Consider the following 21,149-nt stretch of genomic DNA (forward strand, 5'->3'; position numbering starts at 1 on the left):
TTCTGCAGCAGCCTCCAAACATTCGCAAGTTAAGCATCAACAGAGCTGTGAATTCCTTCATCAAAACAAGCACAGAGTTAAAAAAGACAAGCCTAAGAGCCACCTGAGGCTTTGGAGACATCACCCCTCAGCCCAGTACATGGGCAATGTGCCACCTCCCCACAGGTGAGCTCCTGGTTAGCCAGGACAGCGAAGCACAGTCTTAGCTTTGTCAGGCTTTCTAGTGTTCTGGCTGGAAGGGCTCAGACACCCTGCCCAGAGCTCCAGGGATCTGGAAGAGAGCACACCCCACCTGTCTTTGAGGATAGCACAAGGTACTAGCACAGAAGGATCACAGCCTCATCCCTGCAAGAGGTCAGCAAAGGGCAAGGATATTGGGGAAGGGCCTGAAGAATAGGGCTGGGGAGGAGCAGCTGAGGGAGCTGGGGGTGTTTATTGTGGAGAAGAGAAAACCTCATTGCTCTCTACAGCTCCCTGAACAGAGGCTGGAGCCAGGAGGGGGTTGGTCTCCTCTCCCTAGGAACATTCTTGATGAATGAGGTTTTGAAATATATACCAAAGTGGCCAGAAATATCTCAGTATTAATCCTCCTCATTACTAGGGGCTGTTTATTATAATAAAATAGCAGCAGCATGCCTACAATACTCTAAGAGACTGAAAGACACCAAACACTTGCTATACACAGTTTTTGTGTCCCTCTGACCTGCTGAGTCCCCACCTAGAGCAGTTCTGGAGCCCTCAACACAAGAAGGACATGGAAGCCTTGGAGTGGGTCCAGAAGTGGCCACAAAGATGACCGCAAGGCTGGAGTATCTACATATCTATGTGGACAGGCTGGAAGAGTTGGGGCTGAATAGCCTGGAGGAGGCTCCAGGGAGATCCTAGAGTATCCTTCCAGTACCTGAAGGAGGCTGCCCAACAGCTAGAAAGGGACATTTTTACAAGGGTGTACAGTGATGGGATGAGAGGCAGTGGCTTTGAGCTTTGTGTTCTCATCTGCTGCTCACACAAAACTTTGGCATTGACCACACTACTGCCTGAAGAACACACCTAGGGCAAGAAAGAATAAGAGATGGATAAACATCAAAGCTACTCATGCATTGCTATTTGAATGATTGAGTTCCTCAGCTCAGGACCCAAAAGTGGAGTTCCTCAGCTACAGCATGTGGCTGACAGCCTCAACAGAGCAATCCATTACTTCCTCTCCATGGTGTACACTCCAGTCCCCTGCAACAATCTCAGCTTCACAGAGACCTCAACCAAGAGGCAACAATTCTTGCTGCACCAGAAGGGAAATACTGCTGGAACACTATTTCACATCCAGCACCAAGTGAATGCTAAAATAATTGATGTGGGCTATTAGCAGCATAGGAATTATCTTATTAAAAAATAATGTATATCAAGGAGCAAAGATCCAGTGTGATAGATCCACCTACAAGAGGAGTCAAGGGGGGATGACTTGGCTGTGAAAACTTCCTAAGCAGAAGTGTGATCAACTGTGTTCAGATTAATATGCATTAAAATATCATTTGTCTTAAACACAGTCTGCTAACCCCAAGGTATGAAGTGCAGTCATATTTATACAGGTGAGAGCTGGACTTGATCCTAAAGGTCTTCTCCAACTGAAGCGACTCCGTGATTCTGTGTAGTTTTATATGCATATGAAAGCACATGAAATGGTTGAACTCTGAAGTGCAGGGAGAGCAGATGGAAGCAGTCCTCATCTAAAGCATCAGCATTACCATCACAGATTTGCCTGAACAGTTTCACGCAAGAAAAATCACAAATCCTGGGATACACTCAGAAAAGTGTGGCCAGCAGGTAAAGAAAGGCTCTCCTTGCCCTCTACTCTGCTCCTCATCTGGAGCATTGTGTCCAGTTCTGGGCTCCCCAGTTCAAGAGGGACAAGGAGCTACTGGAGACAGTCTAGCAGAGAGCCCCTGAGCTGCTGAGGGCACTGTGCATCACCATGTGAGGAGAGACTGAAAGCCCTGGGGCTGCTCAGCCTGGGGAATAGCAGCCTGAGGACTGCAATGATGAAGAGTGAGGGTCAGTAAGATGCAGACAGACTGGTTAGTGGTGCCCAGGGACAGGACAAGAGGCAATGGACACAAACTGGAACCCAGGAGGTGCCACAGGAACAGAAGGGAAAACTCCTTCCCTGTGAAGATGGCAGAGCAGTGGGCTCTGGCAGGCTGCTCAGAGAGGCCATGGAGTCTCCATCTCTGGAGGCATTCCAAACACCTGGATATGTCCCTGTGTGCTTTAGCCTGGGTAACCCTGCTCTAGTGAAGGGGTTGGCCTAGATGATATTCAAAGGGCCCGTCCAACCCCTGCCAGTCAGGGATTCTGTGAAATGCCATGAAAACACAAAAGTAGAACCTCTTTGGTTATGTCTACTCTCTGATAAAAAAAAAAAGTTTAGGTATCTTCCATGATGAACAACAGTTTTTACTGATTGACTCTAAGTTTCAAGGAATTTGAGATGCATCTTTCCCAGCTCTTTGCTGAAGGCACATTAAACAAATCTCCCCTAACACATGCACGTAGCAGGTGTTGAATTTAGGTGCTAGCACAGTGACTTGGTTTACAGTTTGACTAAGAGCTTCCCCCCTGCCAGTTCAACTTCTAGTCATCACTACTGATACTAAAAATGATTTTAACATGAGCAAGTCAAACAGCATCTGCATCCAACATTTGCTGGGTAAAAATAGAGGTGTCTTTACGCCTGGCTTCACTTTGTCAATTGGAAGCAGAAAAGAACAAAGGAGTAAGTCATTAACAAGTGTGCAGCACTACTCCACCTCTTCTCCAGCCCAAACTGGCCAGTCTCCTCTCTGGTGGCCATTCAAGCCTGGAGCTATGATTGGGCCACCTGACACCCAAGAACAGAAGACACATTATACTGGGACATATCCAGGTCAAGGACAAAGATCCCCTAGGGAGCTGGGCACAAACAGCCAAGGTACTCATGACACTCGTGGGGATCATATAGCTTTCTGTGGAGCTCTGAAAGCAGCCTTCCTACATCTGAAGTCACATTACCATCAGAGTTTGATTCTGAAGCCTTTAGATTTCTTAGCAGAAATTCTTCAGTGCCTACTTTTATCACAGAATGGCTCAGGCTGGAAGAGACCTCAGAGATCATTTATTTCAAACCCCTGCCATGGGCAGGGACACCTCTTAACTAGCACAGGTTGGTCAAGTCCCCATCCAGTCTGGGCCCTGAATACCTCCAGGAAGTGGCATCTGCAACTTCTCTGGACAATCCATTTCAAAGTCTTGCCAGCCTTCTAGTGCAGAATTTCTTCCTCAGATCCAATCTAAGCCTGTTCTCCTTCAATTTAAATCCATTTCCCCTTGTCCTGTCAGTGGACATTCTTGTAAGAACTCCCTCTGCAGCCTTCCCGCAAGATCACTTTTATCATTTAACACAAATGATTTGTCTTAGGAGAAGGAAAATTCAGACAAAGTAACTCAAGTTTGTACTATTTTAAAATCAAGTATTTACTACTTAATACTGCTCAGCCACTAAAAGCTGAAGGAGCTGTGGACAGGGAAGGTAGACACTTTGGGGTGGACCTGTAACCAGCAGAGTGGCATAAGGTTACCACAAGAAAAGGAATTACAAACATTAAACCGTGATTTTGCTACTAGTTTAGTGCTGTCTTTCAGCACCCCAAAAGCCTCAATGGCCAAGGGGCCACAAGTGCAGGCTACACAGGCCTATTAGTTTCCATGCCCAAAGTCCATGGCTCTATCTAGGAGATTCCTGTCCTGCCCCAGTCAGTGTTGCTTGCTTGGACAAAGATGACAGAAAGGTTTCACAGAAACACAGAAAGCATCTGGTCAGATGTTCATCCGATCCAGCCCTTGATCCAGCACTGCCAGGTCAGCACTAAACCACGCCTAAGCCCAGCTCCACAGGCTGCTGGAACACCCCCAGGGATGGGGACTGCAGCACTGCCCTAGACAGACCATTCCAATGTTTGGGAACCCTTCCAGTGCAGAAGTATTTCCTAGCATCCAGCCTGAGCCTCCCCTGGGGCAGCTTGGAATCATTCCCTATGGCTCTGTCACTTGCCACCAAGGAGAAGAGGCTGACAAGATCTAACCCAAAGATGCCAGTTCCAGATAAACCACTGGGCCATGAAACAGGAGCTCTGGAGAGGCAAGGCAGGCCCAGACAACATGCTCAAGTCAGGTCACCATGCTTGCTCTCATGATGCCTCTAAACAGCCCTGCAGCTCTACTGATGCCAATGGTTTAGTTTCTTCACAGAAGCCAACTCAACCCCTTCACATCTGATCTCTGTCACTGACCTCAGCCATGAAGCATGGCAAACAGGAATCCCAGCTCAGAAAAGCATTTGGAAGTGTTTGTGAAGTTGTCCAGTTAGTCCAACAGCTGCAGAAATGTTGCACACTTGAAATGTAATGAAAAAAGCAGATAAGGACATCCAGGCAGATTAATCCATTGACAATGAAAGCAAAACTCCATCAATAAAAGATGACTTAAAGGCAATTTTGGATAGGCAGGGCCTTGTGTTTTCTTCATTTATTTTTCTGTGCTTCAGGTTTATTTTCCAACATTCTCCTCGAGCCCTAGGTCCAACAAACTCTCACAAAGAATCTTACTCGATCAACTTGCTCCAAACTCATATATTGCAAATAACTACAAAATATTCTTTCCCAGAATTGTTTCAGTTGGAAGAGCCCTTCACGATCAAGTCCAACCTCTCTCAAGGCTGGGGCTGAACCACGGCCCTCAGCACCACGTCTGCCTCTTTGAAACACCTGCGACTACAGAACAGGTCTTGAAAAGCAACTAAGGGAACTGGGATGATTTGTTCTGAGGAGGGCAGCTGAGGGGAGGCCTTTTGGCAACAACAGCTTGAAAGGAGGCTGGAGACAAGTGGGGATTTGCCTCTTCTCTCTGGGAATAAGTGACAGGAGGGGGGCAGGCAGGTTTAGGTTGGACATTAGAAGAAACTTCTTCCCTGAAAGTGCTCTCAAAGCCTGGCACAGGCTGCCCAGGAAGGTGGTTGAGTGCCCATCCCTGGAGGTGTTTCAAAGAGCAGAAATGTGGGGCTGATAGCCATGGTTTAGTCCCAGCCTTGGCAGAGTTAGACGATGGTTGGACTGGATGAGTTTAAAGGGCTTCTCCAACCCAAAGGGTTCATCTGAAAGAACCTCTCCCAAAACCAGCACTTGTCTCTCTTCACATCTCTACAGTTAATCTGCCACAAAGAAGGTTGGCACTGATTGATGTAGCTGTATACACCACATAGAAGGAGACTGGGGGCATTCTGAGCCAGCACAGCACATCCAGAGTCTTCTACAATATAGTCTACTGGCAAACAAGGAAAGTACCACAACTGGAGTGTGAGCTGACTGAATCCTCTACCCAGAAGTTGATACAGGGCCAGAGCTGGAGGGTTAGGCCACTCCTGCTCTGACAACTGCCACACACCTTCAACTGATAGGATACTAGCACTCCTGAAAGCACAGCCAAGAGCACACTGCAATCTTCAGTCCTCTCTGCTCTCAAGTATTACAGCTTTGAACCCCACATCCAGAATTTATCCACCAGTGTGCCAGGGCTAGCAGGCAAGTCTCATCACTGACTTCAGCAGCAAGGTCAGCAGACTCATATTTGTCACCTTTTCATATTCTGAACTGTGCTGCTGCATAGGCAGGGCCCTGAGGACACTATCTCTCATTGAACACTTCCAGTTGGACTGATGCCCTCAGTCTGAATGAAATGCTTACATCCCAAACCACCACCCCACAGCACTTATAGCTGGTATGCCAGCCAGGAGACATTGCTGAAGCAAGCAAGGCTGGCACTGATGACCACCTACCTTCAGCACAGAACAGCAGACTTCTCTGGCAGAACCTGCAGTTTCCAGTCACCTATTTCACATCCATTCACAACCACAGGGCTATTCCAAAATATCATTTTAAGCAGCTAGCATGGATCAGCAAAAGAAGTCCATGGTGTAGGGCTCACCTAACACAGCCCATAAACCACACACTTAGCACCTTTTCCTCCATGAGGCAAGATCTCCAAATCATAAATGCAGGATACTTGCAAAATCACATATCCATAGAGCAAGGCTGTCACTTCTCAGCAAATCAACTTACTGTCAACAGATTTCAGTGCTTTTAGGAGAAAGCATCAGAGTAGAGCTTGTTTTTTCTTGTAGTTTAAGAACTAGTTCCTAGTATGCCAAATAACTTCTGCTTTTTCTAACTTGGAAGGCAGGTTTCTGAATACATCCATTCGAGCACTGTACACAAAAACCACCATCACTTGTGACTATTAGAACTGCCACACCCACTGCACAACATTTAAAGCCACAAAGAACACACCACAGAACACACCCTCTTGCTCCAGCAACACAGGGAGAGGGAAACCCACCCCACCAACTGCCCAGGGCCTCATGGGAGACAGAGCCACATCTGACCAACAGATGTAATTTGGACATCACAGGATCATAACTCAGTTGCTCTTTTAGCTTCTTCCCCACAAAGCTTTCCTTCCAGTCAGGCTGACTGAGCCCCATGAAGGATGCAACAGCAGTTTCAGAACGGAGGCTGACATTTACTGGTGCCACTTGTTGACCAGTAGACTGAAAGGAAGCAGATACTAGATCAGATGGAAACAGGCTTACTCTTTTTCCACTGAAACTCTCTCAGCAGTACATAGCAGCACTCGACCTACTTCCTGCACCATCTCTTTGCTGTCACTTCTTTTGACAGTTTGTCAGCATGCTTGAGAATCTGGAAACTAAGGAACAAATGTCTGGGAAGCAAGAGAGCTGCAGTCAAAGCTTTGACAGTCTAACCACCAAGGTGCATGATGACCAGCTAGTAATGTACCTCCAGTTACTGGTATCCTGCAGGAATTCCTAATCAACTGTGCAATTTTGCTTAGAAGTAGGCACTCAAAGATGCCTTTGATTTCTCATTATATACCCTCATTCTTCCCTTTGTTTTAGCTCAGGGCATGCATCAGCATCTACAAACAGCTTTGTGTTTTCTGCATATTCCACAGTTCCTGCCTGAGAAGACATTTCACATAGAAATGTAACTGTAATTAATTCCTTCCAAATGAGTAAGAGCTTTCAATACCACCAGCTCCACAAAGGTGATGCTTTGTTTTGCACAGTCGCTAGCTCCAAATCCTGAAGTGAAAGGGATCCTGGTTTTCCATGCTGCATTTCTTAATAGCAACCAGTATTGACACCAAAATAAAAGACAATCTTAGCTCCAAGACTAGTTCCAAACGTTAATTTCCAAGGTGTGCATGGGCACGGTGACCTGTTTGCTGCATTGAGAAACCCATTTCAGTGTTCAGCAAGAAATTCTTTAGGCACACTTCACACCACTGAGGTGAAGCTGAATTCATTTGAAACAGGAGATGTTTCAGCTTAAGGTTGTCAGTAGGTATCCACATAAAACGACCTCCTGCCTGGCCATTCATACCACTTCAAAAAGAACTTAGGACACTTCTCTCACAGGGCACTACAAAGGTCTAATTTCCCTACTAGGACTGCTCAATTTTCTACAAACCAGGCTTTTTTCTTGGTGGGAAGGAAGGCAGAGGCACGGAGAGGGGGAAACATTTCACGCACACATCTGAACTCTAGCACGACGTTAGTCCCAAACTTAACCTGTTGGGTCTAACACAATACAAAGCCAACGTGAAGCCACACGGGACTGCAGGGCGACGCATGCAAACAAAAAAAAATAGGCAGCCTAGTTAGCTGCAGCTTTCATCTCCTCTAACCTCCCGCTGCCTTCCAGCATAAAAAGCAACAAGTCACCCAGCTGCTGCTTTTGTGGGAAAAAAACCCACAACACCAAAAATCTGAAAAGCTACTGAAGAGAAACCGGAAATGGTCTTTTTTTATCTCCGCCTCTCCCCCTGCTCCCCCCACACGTTCGAAACGGGAAAAAATAACCCCACCAGCCTTTGGATGCAGAATTGCCAGATGCTTTCCGATTCTACTGGCCTGGTTGTTTGCTTTCAAGGCAGAGGAGTTCCAGTGAAATGGGAGGTCAGAAACAGGAGCATTACAGCTAAGCTTGCTTCTTGCTTGCATGGGTTATGGAAGCTGCCTTTTGCAGTGGCAAAGTAGCTGCAGTTTTTTTGAGGGGGTAATTAGAAAATGTATAGGAAAGGAAAAAATGAACAAGCTTTCAGTATAAAAAACATGGTAATTGCTTATAAACAACTCCTTTAAAGGGCAAAAAAAATTCATCTGAAAACACTCCTTTTCTCCCTGCCTCTTAAAGATCTTCTGCATGGCTGCTACAGCCAGAAACGTCCTCCTATTATTATCTCTTCCTGAAATCGCATTGTTTAGCAACGCGGAAACGAAAAAAAAAAATAGTAGAGCGAAAAGAAAAAACTGATGAAAGTTTCACTGGACGGCAGGCTGCTCACGAAAGAGCCAAGACTGTGAGGACATGGAAAAGAAACCTTGCGATCCTCCCCCGCCCCTCACCAGCTTAAAAAGACAACTTACCTACCGGCTCTCTGGATTCTTCCAGAGCAAGACAACATCAAATTTGGAAGAGCTACCGAAAAAAAAGAAAAAGCAGCCTGCTTTCGCACCAAGACTGCACAGATGAACGACAGCAAAACCAAATGCCCCTTTGTTTCGTTTCCAAACGCCTGCGTGCTGCAGCTGTTCCCATTCAACGTTGGCTCCGTCACAGTGGACGGCGACAAACGGCGGAGCCTGGACTCCGGGGAGGGAGGGGGGACGACTCTTTTCCTCCCGCCCCCCCCCAAAAATAAAACAAAACAACACCATCTGGGGAAAAAAAAAACCTCGAATTCCAAATACTGAACGATCCTGGTTTCTTTTCTTTGTTTGCCGTTTTGCTTCCAAGGGCAGGCGGCTCCATAGCTGCTCCATGGCAGAGCTTTCCCAGCACATCCCCAGCCCCACGGCGCGGTTCGGCCGACTGCGGGGCGGATGGCGGGGGAAGGGGGTTGTAAGTAAGAAAAACTACTAAAAATATAATAATAAGAAGCAGGCAACAAACTTCCTAAGGTCTCAGGAAAAATAAAAAAAAAAAAGAGAGAGACTTAGGTTAAAAAACAGCCTTAAATAACCCAGCCCCGACAAGGCACAGCACAAAGCGCGTAGGCCTGCGGGGGAAGGCGGCTGAGAAACGGAGGCAGCCCCAAGAGGCAGGCAACCCCCCGAACAGTCCCCCACCGGCGACACGGACGCACGGACGAGTCTCGGTCGCGACTTACCCCAGGCAAGAAGGGAGCAGACAGGAGAAGCGCCCCGCGCTAGCAATCGCTGCTCCCCGAGGCTGAGGGAGAAAGGGAAGAGGGCAGCCTCAGAGTCTCCGTCTCCTCAGGGCCGCAGGGAGGACAACAGCCACAGCTGGGCGAGCGGGGAAGGAGCTTCCGTAAGTCTCCTTCCCGCTCCCACAGGCTTCGGCGAGCCGGCGCTGCGAAAAACACACCGGAAAGCTGCCGATCGATGTGGGTCTGCGCCGCCGTGCCGACGCCAACGGCGAACCCCTGCCGGCCACCTCCGCGCTCATTCGCTCACCGCCAGCCCTTTGACTCGGCAGCAGCCGCGCGCGCGCACTCCGCCGGCGGGGCGGGGCCGCGCCCGCGGCCGCGGGGCATGGCGGGAGTTGTAGTGCTGCCCCCTGGCGCGCCGGAGGGCGCGGGCCGGCGCCTGGCTGCCCGCGGCCGGCGCAGGCAGGGGACGTACGCAGAGGCTCAGCGGCATCCTGGCTTGCATCAGCGGTGGTGTGGCCAGCGGGACTACAGCAGGCATTGTCCTCCTGCGCTTAGCCCTGGGGAGCCCACACCTTGAATTCTGTGTTCAGTTCTGGGGCCCTCACTCCAAGGACATTGAAGGGCTGCAGCAGGTCCAGAGAAGGGCAAGGAAAGTGGGGAAGAGGCTGGAGAAGAGGGCTGGGGAGGAGCAGCAGAGGGAGCTGGGGGTGTTTGGTGTGGAGAAGAGGGGGCAGAGGGCAGAGCTCATTGCTCTCTACAGCTCCCCGAGAGGAGGCTGGAGCTAGGTGGGGTTGGGATCTTCCCCTTACCACAAGTGATAGGAGAAGAGGAAATTACCTTAATTTGCCCCAGGGCAGGTTTAGATTGGATGTTACAAGAACTTTATTGCCTGAAAGGGTTCTCAAGCCTGGCACAGGCTTCTTGGGGAGGTGGCTGAATGCCCGTGCCTGGAAGTGTTTCCAAGAGGCAGAGATGTGGTGCTGAGAGCCAAGTTCTCCCTCAACACAAGGGGGAACTTCTTTACTGTAAGAGTCCCAGAGCACTGGCACAGACTCCCCAGAGGGGTTGTGGAGTCTTCTTCTCTGGAGACTTTCAAGGCCTGTCTGGATGTGTTCCTCTGTGGCCTGAGCTAGACTATATGGTCCTGCTCTGGCAGAGGAGTTGGACTTGATGATCTCTTTCCAAGGCCTGTGATCCTCTGATCCTGTGAAGGCTTAGCCCCACCCTCGGCAGAGTTAGAGAATGGTTGGGCTGCATGATCTGAAAAGTTCTTCCTAACTGAAACAGATCTATGATTCCATGATAAAGAATCAATAAATTATAGGATCATTTGGGTTGGATGGGACCTTTATCATAGAATCATAGAATTAACCAGATTGGAAGAGACCTCCAAGATCATCCAGCCCAACCTAGCTCCCAGCTCTAGCCATTCAACCAGACCATGGCACATAGACCAGGCTTTGCTTGAACACCTCCAGGCATGGGGACTCCACCACCTCCCTGGGCAGCTCATTCCAATGCCAGTCACTCTCTCTGGGAAGAATTTCCTCCTAACATCCAGCCTAGACCTCCTCCAGCACAACTTGAGGCTGTGTCCCCTTGTTCTGTTGCTGGTTGCCTGGGAGAAGAGACCAACTCCACCTAGCTACAACCTCCCTTCAGGTAGCTGTAGACAGCAATGAGGTCACTCCTGAGCCTCTTCATCTCCAGGCTAAACAACCCCAGTTGGAAGGGTGCTCTAAGTTCTCCCTGGACCCTTTTCTTCTCCAGGCTGGACAGCCTCAAGTCTCCCAGCCTGTCCCCTTATAGGCGGTACTGATCATCTTCATGGCCTCCTCTGGATCCCTTCCAACAGTATGATGTCCTTGTCATCACTTGGGACAAAACCAACATGGTCCTGCCCTAGCAGAGCACACAAAATCAACAGAGATGTTTTTGTGTTCCTCACAGCAAGACCTGCTGGTTAGCAAGGGCTAGAAACAGAAGTGGTGCGAGGCTGTGTGTACACAACTCTGCTAGTTCTCAGCCTGCGTTTCAGTGGCTCTGGCATTTTAAAAGAGAAATTAAGAAATATAACTCAAAGCTCCCAGAGTATAAGAACAAAAGGGCATCTGAAGCCATCCTTGCCTCAGAGGTGATATTTCTGCCAAAGAAGCCTCAACACCTGAGATAAAATCTGCCCTGCTAGTAAACCCATCCCCACGTTTGGTGACTGCTGCAAGCAAAGCCTGCTGTTAAAACTGAACTCTCTGTGGAGTCTTTACTATGAAGGCCTACAGTGAAGCCTTTGGATTCACTGTAGGTTTGTTCTCTGCACTCATTAGTGTATTATCTCTCCTTGATTTCCAACTTAGGTATTTATGGCACTCTGATCAAAGCCTTTAACCTCCTCTTTGCTGAGCTACCAGCATCCCCTAATCCTTCCCTACAAGGCAAGGCATACCTTCAGTCTTGAGAAGGAGTGAACCCTACATCTCTCCATAGCTGCCAGAGCTGTCACTTCCCATGGGACTTGGCCATGAGGAAGTAATGAGCATGAGTGTGGGCACGTGGAAGATGGGTGCAGGTGACGGCAGTGTGGAGGTGTGGGTGGAAAAGGTCCTGGCATGAGCCCTGGTACCGATAGTCTGCTAGGTCTTGTCTAGGAAGAAGCCTCTCCTCCCAGGAACCAGAGTGAAGGGCAAAAGCTGGGCAAGATGCAGTGGGGAAGAAGGTGAAGGATAGGTGGAAAACCACTGTGATGGTGGGTGGGCATCACACCAGGATGAGCCCAGTGCTCCCTGCCCCTTGTGTGCTGCCTTACGTGTCCAGAGCTGTGTGTGTCATGAATCACTTAGCATGCATGATGATGATGATGGTGATGAACATTGCTGATAGCACTCATTGCTATCCACTTTACCAGTGAGACTGAGGCATGCAGAGGTGAATAGTATGCCTGGGGCTAGATTGCAGGAGATCTCACACTGCTGTCCCATGCTTACTTTATTAAGCCATATAGGAATTCATTGCAACTGGCAGAAGCTGGAGAAGGGTGAAGGAAGCCTGGGGAGAGAGGACAAGATGGGCATTTACAACACAGAGCCTTGCCCCTAGCATTCATGCCCTGACCTAGCAGACAGTCCCTCCTTCCATATTGAATGGGGTCCCATTAAGCTCCCATGAGCTGCTCCAGGTCGTGTCACCTGCTGCACTCTTCCACCGGTAGCTGCTGGGTTTATCACTTTGACCCTTGGCAGGCTTTTCCCTGATTTCACCAGGCTGTGCTGCCCTCTCTCAGAACCCAAAGCACCCACACAGGCTTGCCAGCATCCCAGCATCCCTGCTGCAGCCTTGTCTTGCTGCTGCAGGAACGAGGTCCAGGAGGCCGTGGTGCCAGAATCAAACCTAGCTCAGTCCCAGGAGAGCAGCCACAGCAGGACCAGGGCTCACACTCCATTACTGACCCTCTTGGTAACTCTAAATGAACATCTTCATGATAACTAGCTTTTGATGGACTTCTGTGTCATGAATTGGCCCAAACCCTCCTTAAATCTGTGTGAGCACAACTTCCTGCCTCTGCCCCTCTTGCAGTCCCTTCCCCATCTCCATCCTGCCTCAAGACTCGTTTCTTTTTGAAATGCAGTTCAGAAGAAACTTCAGAGACGAATCAGCTTTACAAAACATCTCTCCCATGGGAGGAACAATTTTCAGAAGGCTGTTCTTTCCCCACTTAAAAAAAAAAATAAAGAGGAAACAGCTGAGTTTAGTGTCTGCTTTGGCTCTTTCCTTATATTTAACACATGCCACTTGCTATGGAAAAAGAGCAACAACCACTCAAGGTTTATGGTCCTCTGCTCCATGCCTAGAGGTCTGGAGGAACTGGTGCTAAAAACTAGACTTCAGAATTCAGCTCCTTGCTGGCAGCAAGCTGGGGGGCTGGTTTTTACTCTGATCCTGCCTTGTCCCCTTGTCCCATGTAAGCATGTACCACCACGTGAGACAGCGGGGAGCTGAGCATAAAGGTCTTGGTCTTTTGGGGGAGCCAAGCTGACCCAAAGTGACCGAGCACTGTGGGTAACTGGTCAGAGGTGGGAAGAGGTAGGCTGATCCATCTCATCTCAGAACGCTTTTTCCCCTCCCAGCACTGAAACTCAGAGGAGCTTGAAGTCGTCTGTGATATTTAAGCAGCTCCTTTGTGTCCTCTGACAGCCATGTGCTGTTCTGAGCAGGCTTTCTGAGTCAAACGTGCACTGCAACCACATATGGTCCTCTCCCCTGTTCCCATCACAGCATGTATTGGACTGTGAGCTGACTGCAGCCATGAAGAAGCAGTGAAGGCTCTTGGCCACCTTCCTGTGCTGCTCTAAACCACATGCAGCCCCAGCAGCAGCAGCTCCTTTTCGGATTATCAATTAAAATGACCCTGAACCAGAGTGGCTTGACTAGGCTCACAGCCATGCTGCTGAACACCCCTACCTTCAAACCTCCCCCAGTACATCTCCTGACCCTGCACCAGACCATCTTCTAGATGTGAGCTGTGGAGTATCCTGCTAGGATACTTCACCAAGTCCTCCCCAAAACCTCGGAGCTGCCCCTTGTTCCTGGGGAAGAATCAGTGTCCCCAGAGGGTATCCTCTCTAAGCCAGCTGCCTCCTCAGGATGCAAACCAAAGTTAGCATCACCTTTCTCATCCAGCCTATAACCTTCAGAGGGATTCAAACCTGCACCTAGACAAAAAATTCATCAGGGACCAAAGCAGCCAGGACTGCATGTGGCGACAGGGTGCTGAGTGTCCGATGGTGCCACAACGTGGTGCTGCGCATGCCTGTGTGGGTTGTCACTGAGGCTTAGTGCCACGAGCTGTGATTAAGTCATTAGTCAGTCTTCAGTCGCATGAGAACGTTGGAGATAACGAGTCAGCAGCGAGTTGCTTCTGGGGAGGGCTGAGTAAACTAATAGTTAGCACGGGTTGGCAGGAAGTCAGAGCAGGTCTAACATAAAGCACAATGCTGTGATCCAGAGCACAGCCATCAGATGTTGGGTTCTTGTGGTGGTAGGGTGCTATGGGCCCAAGACAAGCTGCCCCTCCCCCTTTCCAGGTAAACTGGGAAAGGTTGGAAAAAGACAAAGGCCTGCCAGGGACATAGAATCATAGAATCAACCAGGTTGGAAGAGACCTCCAAGATCATCCAGCCCAACCTAGCACCCAGCCCTTTCCAATCAACCAGACCATAGCACTTAGTGCCCCATCCAGGCTTTTCTTGAACACCTCCAGGGATGGCGACTCCAGCACCTCCCTGGGCAGCTCATTCCAGTGCCAATCACTCTCTCTGGGAAGAACTTCCTCCTAACATCCAGCCTAGACCTCCCCCTGCACAAGTGGAGACTGTGCCCTACCTGTGCGGGGCCTCTTGCACCTGCCGTACTGGGTCAGGTGTGGCAGGCTGCCATCCTCAGTGGTTCATCACTTTGCCAGTTGGCCACACTGACGCTCGGGCAAATGACAAACGCAAGCCGAGCTTGTCAAACGGTGTCGGTTTTTTGCTTGCTTTACCCGGGGGAGCTGCCTGCTTACCTCCAGCAGCCTGCTCTGCCTCAGTTTACCTGGGCAAGCCACGAAGCCTCGCCGCAGCCTGGCGTAAGCCTCGCTTCTCTTGTGTCACCCGGACGAGCCCCGAGAGCCAAGAGAGCAGCCGTGCCCCAGTGTGCCCCGGCAAGCCGAGTGCCTGTCGTGCCCTGAGAGACCCTGCCCAGCGCTGTGGCGGAGCCGCGCACGTTCCGCACTAGTGCCGCGCAGAGCCTGTGCGCAGTGCCCGGGCTAAAGACAGCCTGGAACCGGCCCGGGCTCAGCACCGCCAGGGAAAGCAGCCGCAGCCGCCGCCGTGCCGCGGTCCACGCCGCCGCAACGCGCAGCCCACAGCGCCGGGATCTGAACGGGGGTCGCCCCGGAGCGTCCCGGGAAAGGAGTCTGCGTCTGCCGCTCCGTAAAGCGGCTCCGAGCAAGCCCTGCCGGAGCCCGAAACCCCGCAGCCGAGACGAGCTGCGGACGGGGAGGCTGCTGCCGCTCCTTCGCCCTTCGACGGCACTAAAGCCCCAGCCAGCCGAGCTGAGATCTCTGCGGAGACGTCCTCCGGGACCGAGCCCGCAGCTGCCGCTGGCTCCGTGCCGTGCCGGTGCCTTTGGGTAACCAGAGCCAGCGCACTCCGCCTGGGCTTAGCGCTGCGGCAGAGAGGCTCCAAAGTGCGCGCTGCCTGAGCACCAACTCTCAGCCGCTCGTTCCCCTGCGCAGGTTCCCTGTTTGGCTGCCGCCTCGGGCTGGCTGCCCTGCAGCCTGCCCAATCTCTCCCTGGTGGAGCAGCGGCACATTGCCGCCGGAGCTTTCCGATGGAAACGGCTGTCTTATTCGGCTGCTCTAAACTGGCTAATGCTGCCCTGTGCTGTACCTATGCAACGTGAAAGATCCTCACGACCGAGCAAAAGACCCTCCAATAGGCGGTGGGCAGGAGGTTAGAGTCATAAATAAGAATTAATAATTTTTATTAATATCATATCTGCCTTGTACAGCTCCCTCAGCCTGTGCCCATAGCAGAGCTGCTCCAGCCCCCTGATCATGTTAGTGCCATGGTCTAGATGACTGGATAGGGCTGGGTTATAGGTTGGAGTGGATGATCTTGGAGGTCTCTTCCAACCTGGTTGATTCTATGATTCTATGGTAGCCTCTTCCGGACCCTATCCATCAGGTCCATGTTCTTCCTGTGCTGGAGGACCCCAGAGCTGGACCCAGCAGTGCAGGTGAGGTCTCAGCAGAGCAGAGCAGAGGGGCAGGATCTCCTCTCTCCAGCTCTGCCCACACTGCTTTGGCTGCCATTGGCCTTCTGGGTTGCAAGCTCACACTGCCTGTCTCAGTTTGGTTTTTTTTTTTTTTTTTTTTTTGTTTTGTTTTGTTTTGTTTTGTTTTGTTTTGTTTTGTTTTGTTTTTTCATTCAATATAAGCAGCCAAAGGATTTCTACTTTGTGTATTTGTTAATTTCTTTCCCCTCCCTTTCTGCATGTTGTGGAACAAACCCTGTGCTTTGTGCCTGGGAACTCTTACACCAGCATCCCTGATGCAGCTCCCATTGAAGCCACACAAGCTGGCTGTGTGCTAGCAAAGTAAAACCTTCTCCTCCACTTTCCCACTCAAAAAATGTGATTAACCCAGTGTTTCCTGGCTAGCTGAAGGCTGGCAGGCAAAAGAAGGTGTTAAAGGGCTCTGTCAAACCAAGACTTGCTCAGTCATTGCTTAAGGGGGATTTGAGCACAGGGCAGCCTGTGCCGGGCTTTGAGAACTCCTTCAGGGAAGAAGGTACTTCTAATGTCTGACCTAAACCTCCCCTGGTGCAAACTTGAGGCCATTTCCTCTCGCTGGGACTTGGCTGTTGTGCTGGTTTGAGGCTAATTGGAATGTTTTAATGAGAGAAATTAGGTCATTGGTTGTGAAAAGAAAATAATGATGGAGTCTGTATCATTCATTGGTTAGCTGAGAGGGATAAAAAAGCCAAAATGTAAATAATCTCTGTCCCTCTAGTCTGTGTAACTGCAGCTATTTGTTTACTCATTGCTGGCTACAGCTACCTGAAACGAGGCTGTAGCCAGGTGGGGTTCGTCTCTTCTGCCAGGCAACCAGGGGACACAGTCTCAAGTTGTGCCAGGGGAGGTCTAGGCTGGATGTTAGGAGGAAGTTGTTGCCAGAGAAAGTGATTGGCATTGGAATGGGCTGCCCAGGGAGGTGGTGGAGTCTCCATCCCTGGAGGTGTCCATGACAAGACTGGATGGGGCACTTAGTGCCATGGTCTGGTTGATTGGACAGGGCTGGGTGATAAGTTGGCCTGGATGATCTTGGAGGTCTCTTCCAACCTGGTTGATTCCGTGATTCTTCACTCCACCGTAATATCTCTCCACTAATCTTGGCTACCACATAACCACCTAAGCTTTGCTGCTTGTTTTGTTTGTCTGTCTGGGAAAGTAGAGGGAAAAGAGAGGGGAAGCTTTGAGCCCTTTCTGGGCAGTTTCTTTGTCTGGGAAGGAGTTTGGATTTCTGTATTATTTCTACTTTGTAGATAACTGTAAATATTGTTTACATCTGCTTGTAAATGTTGTGTTGCTGTAAATAGAGCTTTGTCTGAGCTAGTCTGTGAAATTCCAATAGTTGGGCAGGGAAAGTTTCTAACCCATCACAGCTGTTCATAGCTGTGTTTCATCACTGAACTGACAAAATCAATACCAAACCCCTTGCTGTCACCTGAAAGATCAAAAAATGTTTCTTGACATTGCACTTCAATTTGCACTTTCCATCCCATCATTTCGTGTGATCCTGTCCTTTCACCTAGGAAAATTCCCCTCCTGCAGCCCCTCAGTTGCATGTTTGCTCACCTAAAGTAAACCACTGTGGTAATGATGAGGAAAAAGCCTTACCTGAATGTTATTCAGATGATGAGGAACACCCTGCCCCAGGCTGGTGTCTGCAGGCCTGGGGTATGGCAGCTTGTTGTAACCCAGAATGAGCCAGAGCTGTGAAAGCACAGGCTCACTAACAGCAGCCAGCATCTCACCTTCCTAGCAAAGACTCAGCCCTTCCTGCCCCCCAGCCTAGGCTCCGGTAGCTTCATCAGGTCCTTCCTGAGGAAGACGCAACATCGTTCCACCACCACTGGTGGTCCTTTGACAGGACCTCACCACCTAATTGCCTCCAGAGGCTTTCTGATAAACAGTCTCTAAACCACAGTGGCTGTGGCCTGCGACAGTAAAACAGTCCCAGCTCAGCAATGATATGAGCCAGACATTGCCCAGGCATGCTTTGGAAACTGCATGAGCTGCAGACCACTCAGAGGGGCCAGTTTGGATGGGGCCACCCTGTCTGGGGCTTCAAGAGGCGTTGACTGCAGTAGCACATTGTCAGCTGGCCTCAGGATCAGTAACCCACCAAGGGCACGGTTAATTGATTAATGTGTTCATAGCAGTCAAAGCTTGATGTTGCCCTGAAAGCCACTGACATAACCCAAGCACATGCTGCTCCCTCCATGCTGGCAACACTGCTGGGTGATTGGCATGATGCTAGGCAAGCCAAGGTTCACAGCCATGGGAAAGAAGGCTTTCCCAGCATGAAAACCAGGAGAGGGAGGGGAAAGCATGCTGCTTTTTAAAAAACTCACAACCTGATTTAGCAAAAAAAGGAATTAAACCCAAGTCCTTTGCTCTTGGAGTGTCTTGTGAGTCACTCAGATACTAAGGTGTGGTATCACAGCCTACAGAGCTTGTCAGGTCCACCCTTGCTTTGCTGCCTGCACGGCAGGAGCCAAGTGGTTTTTTCAGGGCTGGGTGCTGACACAGATTCTGGGTATGGCAAATCAGCCAGGGAAGATGGGCTTGCTCTGAGGCTGCCTGGCATTGACAGCCTGGCAAATCCTGGCAGGAGCAAGCCTCACCGATGCGGCCCAGCCATACTGAGACCAGCTGCTGCTTGGGCTCTGGTGCTGGTAGAAACCATCACTTGTGTTGCTTTGGGATGGGAGTATGTATCATAGAATCAACCAGGTTGGAAGAGACCTCCAAGATCATCCAGGCCAACTTATCACCCAGCCCTGTCCAATCAACCAGACCATGGCACTAAGTGCCCCATCCAGTCTTGTCATGGACACCTCCAGGGATGGAGACTCCACCACCTCCCTGGGCAGCCCATTCCAATGCCAATCACTTTCTCTGGCAACAACTTCCTCCTAACATCCAGCCTAGACCTCCCCTGGCACAACTTGAGACTGTGTCCCCTGGTTGCCTGGCAGAAGAGACGAACCCCACCTGGCTACAGCCTCGTTTCAGGTAGCTGTAGCCAGCAATGAGGTCTGCCCTGAGCCTCCTCTTCTCCAGGCTTCACACCCCCAGCTCCCTCAGCCTTTCCTCACAGGGCTGTGCTCCAGGCCCCTCACCAGCTTCGTCACCCTTCTCTGGACATGTTCCAGCACCTCAACATCTCTCTTGAATTGAGGAGCCCAGAACTGGACACAGCACTCAAGGTGTGGCCTGACCAGTGTTGAGTACAGAGGAAGAATAACCTCCCTTGTCCTAGTGGCCACACTCTTCCTGATACAGGCCAGGATGCCATTGGCACACTGCTGGCTCATCTTCAGCTACTATCTACCAGCACCCCCAGGTTCCTGTCTGCCTGGCTGCTCTCAGCACTGCTTGGGGTTGTTGTGGCCAAAGTGTAGAACCCTGCACTTGGCCTTGTTAAATCTCATCCCAAAATGTAGAGGCATCCACCTCTGGCAATCTTTAACCACCTGACTTACCGAAGGGAGTAATAAAAGCTGCAGAAGCAACAAGAGCAAAGCATCAAGAAAGGTCAAAAGGAGGATTTTTCTGGATTCATGCTCACAGCAAAGCTGAGCTTTGACCTCTGTGATGCCAGGAAATGTAGGTGTGGTGTCCACGCCTGGATCTGGTGGCAGGAGTTTTCCCTACGTAGCAACAGTTGTTGTGTAGCAATAATACTTGGTAATTTTCGAGGCACTTGAGAAATAACTCATCTGAACATCACCCTTGCCTGGTAGGCAGCTAAATGTTTTCATCCATGCTGTTCAGCTTGGGGAAACGAGACCAGAAATAATGAAGCCGCTTGTCCATGGTCACATGCAAGAGCAGCTGCCAAGATGTGAGGCAGTGCTCATCGGTGAGGGCTGATGCAAAGGAGAAGGGAAGGAAAAGCAGCACACCCATAGGTAGTGCATCAGGAGATGCAAAGGAAGGATCTAGCTCTCAAGCTCGTGAAGCAAGCCAGGGGGACTTTGCTGCCCGTGATGGCATTTCACAACTCAATTTAATTGCGCTAATCACTTCCATGATGACTCCTAACATTCATTAGCCGCTGGTGGCTGCGCTCAGCTGCCTCCCTTCGGAGCTATCAACGTCTCCTTTAAATAACACATGAGTAAAATCAGATAGGAGACGCCGTGTCTGGGCTCTTCTCTGGCAGAGCCTGTACAGAGGTTGCAAGACCGAAGCCCACACTGCAGTTTAGCTCTGGCTGAGCGTGGTCATGACCGTGCTGCCTGTCATGGGGTGGGGAGAGCTATCTTCTGTGGCACTGACAGCAGTGATGAAGTGGCAGTGGGGAGAGAAGATGATGTGTAGGGAGGACCAGTTGAAGTCACAAAGCTGAATCCACAGCTCTATCAACAGCCCTGGGACTGTTTAGTGTGGAGAAGGCAGAAGGGGGATCTTAAGAATGTTTATAAATATCTGAAGGGTGATGTCAAGAAGAAGGGTCAAGGCTCTTTTCAGCCATGTCCTGTGATAGATCAAGGGGCAATGGACACAAACTGGAACCAGGAAGTTCTACCTTAACATGAGGGAAGACTTCTTTGGTGTGAGGGTGCTGGAGCCCTGGAACAGGCTGCCCAGAGAGATTGTAGAGTCTCCTCTGGAGACTTTCAAGACCTGTCTGGATATGTTTCTGTGCCACCTGCTCTGGCAGGGGGTTTGCATTCCATCTCCTGTGGTCCCTTCCAACCTCTAACACTCAGATTCCATGAGTCTACGATCTTTCTAGGTGACTTAGAAGTGGTGGTGTTGCTACACCCAAACATATAGCTGATGCCACAAGCAGGCTTCAGCCAAAGGGTGGTTTTGCCCCAGCATCTGTTTTCCCCAAACAAACAGAAATTCTGGTCACACTGTGGGTAGACACATTGAAAAAGCAGGGAGTGTGACAGCTGGAAAGGCAAAGCAAAATGCAGAAGAATGTGTGGTGCCACAGCCACCTCTCAAAGTGTATGGCTGCATGGTCAGAGGACAGAGATGGACCCTGTCCCATAGCCACAAGAGCCACCAAGGCTCCTGTTGAGGCCACGCTG

General features: G+C 50.2%; 1 protein-coding gene across 3 annotated transcripts in view; it reads right to left on the minus strand.

Annotated features, from left to right (window-relative positions):
- The window catches only part of PELI1 (pellino E3 ubiquitin protein ligase 1), a 50,133-nt gene extending 40,536 nt beyond the window's left edge, over positions 1–9,597 (minus strand). For 2 of the 3 annotated variants that reach the window (XM_064146318.1, XM_064146316.1), the window contains exon 1: positions 9,280–9,597. The gene's annotated coding sequence lies outside the window, so the exon portion shown is untranslated. The remainder of the gene's footprint in view (positions 1–9,279) is intronic. The other variant, XM_064146317.1, reaches the window with a different exon arrangement.
- Positions 9,598–21,149: the final 11,552 nt, after the last annotated feature.

Source organism: Pogoniulus pusillus, chromosome 7 (assembly GCF_015220805.1).
Source record: "Pogoniulus pusillus isolate bPogPus1 chromosome 7, bPogPus1.pri, whole genome shotgun sequence".
NCBI lineage: Eukaryota > Metazoa > Chordata > Aves > Piciformes > Lybiidae > Pogoniulus > Pogoniulus pusillus.